The following is a 3,400-nucleotide window of genomic DNA, read 5'->3' as shown; positions in this document are numbered from 1 at the left end:
TTGCATACTGATCAATTTTAGACTTTTAGCATACTGGTCATATGCAGAGCACTATGCATGATTATTTGCACCTGTGATCCGAAACCACCAACAAATAATCGGTTCCTTCAAAAAATTTTTGGGACAAAGTTGCATGATGTTTGGTGTATATCAAATTTTTTATATTTTATCATATTATTTTCGAACAATTAAGATATTGATCATTGTATTCCTTCAAAAAAATTTAATTTTTTTAATAATTTATGTTCTTATTTCAATAGATTATTTTATTTATGTCTCATTCTAAAATGGATGAAAATGAGACTGTTCAAAATATAAGGGATGGAGATGATAAAGATGAAGATACGTTGAAGCTATTGAAAGTGATAAAGGTTCTAAAAAAAGATCATGGGTATGGAATCATTTTATCGAGAAAAAAAAATCTGATGGGCCAATAGCTATATGCAAATATTGCAAAAAGGTATTAAGTGGCAATACTAAAGGAGGAACAAGTCATCTAAAACGACATCTTGAAAATATTTGCAAGAAATATCAAAAGAATCCGATGAATCAAATGTTTATAGTAGCAAGTTCAAAAGATCTGGTGAAGTCTTTTAAATTCAATCAAGAAGAGAGTAGAAAATTACTTGCAAAATTTATTATATGTGCCAAACTTTCATTTCGTACTGTTGAGCATCTTATTTTTTCTGATTTTATGAGATTTGTTCAACTGTTGTTTAATGTTATTGGTCGTAAGACAGTAAGAAGTGATTGTATTGCTTTGTACCAAGCAGAAAAGAAAAAAATACATGATGTATTTAAGAAATTAAATTCTCGAATTAGTTTTACTACTGATATTTGTACATCAAATCAGAAAATTGGTTATCTTTTCCTTACGGCACATTATATTGATTCTGAATTTTTCTGCATAAGAGGATAATTAGTTTCAAGAAACTAGCATACCCTCATACAAGTTTTGCAATTGAAGATGCTATTGGAAAGTGCCTTGCTAAATGAGAATTGGATTCTAAAATATATGCCGTTACTTTAGATAATTGTTCCACAAATGATGTTGTAATTAGAAGGATTCAAGATCACTTTTGTCATGGAATATTATTTGATGGAGAGTATAGTCATATCAGATGCTATGCACACATATTAAATATTATGGTTCAAGATGGAATGAAAATAATTCATGAAGCTATTGAATGCATAAAGGAGCTTATTAGATATGTGTCTGCATCTCCATCTCAAATGCAAGGATTTAATGAAATTGCACAACATATGAGACTTTCTATTAAAAAAGGGCTCACTTTGGATGGTGCTACAAGATGGAATTCTACTTATGAAATGTTGACTGTTGTAATTATTTATAAAGATGTTTTTAATAAATATGCAACCGAACATTCATGTATATGCCCCACCAATATGAATGAAAATAAGCTGATGTAATTGTTTTCTAGATGCCACTAAAGTATTTTCTAGTTACAAGTATCCCACATCTAATTTTTATGTAAAAAAGTTTGGGGAATTAGGGTCTTATTGATGCATGGGAGTATTGATACTAATGATACACTAAAGCAATTGACAAATGAGATGCAAAAGAAGTTCAACAAATATTGGTCTCAGTGCAATATTTTATTTGTCATTGCTTCTATTTTGGATCCTAGATCAAAGTTGATATTTATAGAGTTTTGTTATCAAATGGCATTTGATGTGGAAGAGAGCAAAAAGAAAATTGATGAGATTCGTACTTATCTTTATAAATTTTATAATGAGTATGCAGATACAACAAGAGTGCAGCCTTCTGTAATTCAAATGAGCTAACAGCTGATTTTGATGGACAAAGTCATATAACTTCAGTTTCTTCTTTTAACTTGAGCAAAATAAAATTTAGTATGGATTTTGTTCAATTTAGAAATCAAAGTTCTTCGAAAAGGCCAAAGAGATCAGAGCTAGATAGTTATTTAGATGATGATGTACTTTCTGATATGAGGGACAAGCAATTTGATATCTTAGCATGGTGGAAGAGCAACACAACAATCTATCCTATATTATCCAGAATGGCTAGAGATATTCTTGTTATTCCAGTCTCTACTGTTTCATCAGAATCGGCATTCAGCACTGGTGATAGAATTGTAGACTAGTATCGGAGTTCATTGAGTCCATCTATAGTCAAGGCTTTAGTTTGTACCCAAGATTGGCTACGTGAAGAATATGATGAAGGTATATAAATAATTTAAATTTATATATATTTTTTATTTACTCATAGTATTTATATTTTGAAGATTTATGATTGATATGTCATATGTGTCATGTGTGTTAACAGTTACAAGTAGCTCAAATTTTTTGAAGTTGAATGTGAATGATGGCACCCCAGAGCGAGCCGAGCAGTAAAGTTGGGATGTGGATGTAATAATATGTAATCATCTATATAGTATTTCTTTAATCCATGTAAAATTATAAATTAGTTTATTTAACAATTTCATAAGTAACCATCTATATATTTTTAAATTTTTGGAGTTGCAGTTTGCACTATGTACATGCTGTCCAAAGTCATACCATAGAAAGTATTTGCCAAGGTACTTAGCAAATTCTTCTCCAATTTTTAATTATTCTGTAGCTGTGAAGCATTTAATAAGCAAAACTCTTATGTTCTTCTGTTGATCATATTCTTGCTGCATTAATTAGAAATTTTTTTTTTGAAGGCTCAAAGGAAAAAGGTATCATAATGTGGGCTTGTGAGCTCTGCAACAGCTTTTGACAAAGCAACAGCTTATTTTTGGAAATTTGTTAGCAACAGCTTCTGACAAAGAAAATCTCTCAATCTGTGATTGAAAATCAAATTTAAGGAGGTTCTCACTGTTTGGCAGCTACTAACTGAAATCTGTCTTTGGGAAATGAATATTTGTATGCATAAGAATTTTTGTAGAGGGTACACAATGTGGGCAGATCTTGGTAGTCAGTTTGTCTGATGAGCATACTATTTGCTGAAATTATCTGGCAACTCTAGCTCTCATGCGACATATAAATATTAAATGTGTTATATAGGAAGCTGAAATGTTTGAATTCTATCGCTTTGGATGGTTTATATTTGCTTTGCAGAAAGCTCAAATATTTTGTCTTGATTCTCTGGTTCATTTTTGGCCAATGCTCTACTACAGGCACCTTTTCTCTTGCCATGTACTCCGTTTTTCCCCCTCCTGGTAGGTAAGCATACCCATGAGATGTTTAAAGGGCTTTTTTATGGATCTGTCATTAGAATGTTAGATTTTAGCAGTTAGTTGGTGCCTACGGCCTACCCGTAAGATGAAGAATGTTATACTCCAGCAGTTAGATTTTAGCAGTTAGTTCATGCTGCGGAATTTTGGTTTGAACCTCTGCTAACCTGTATGCTAACGGCCAAGGAATGCTTTGTCTC

General features: G+C 31.6%; 1 pseudogene; it reads left to right on the top strand.

The window, feature by feature from the left end:
- Positions 1-272: 272 nt before the first annotated feature.
- Positions 273-2,376, top strand: LOC140857384 (zinc finger BED domain-containing protein RICESLEEPER 2-like; annotated as a pseudogene).
- The last annotated feature ends 1,024 nt before the right edge of the window (positions 2,377-3,400 follow it).

Source organism: Elaeis guineensis, chromosome 4, assembly GCF_000442705.2.
Source record: "Elaeis guineensis isolate ETL-2024a chromosome 4, EG11, whole genome shotgun sequence".
NCBI lineage: Eukaryota > Viridiplantae > Streptophyta > Magnoliopsida > Arecales > Arecaceae > Elaeis > Elaeis guineensis.
The sequence above is the reverse complement of the archived record's forward strand: the minus strand, read 5'-3'. Positions and strand labels throughout refer to the sequence as shown.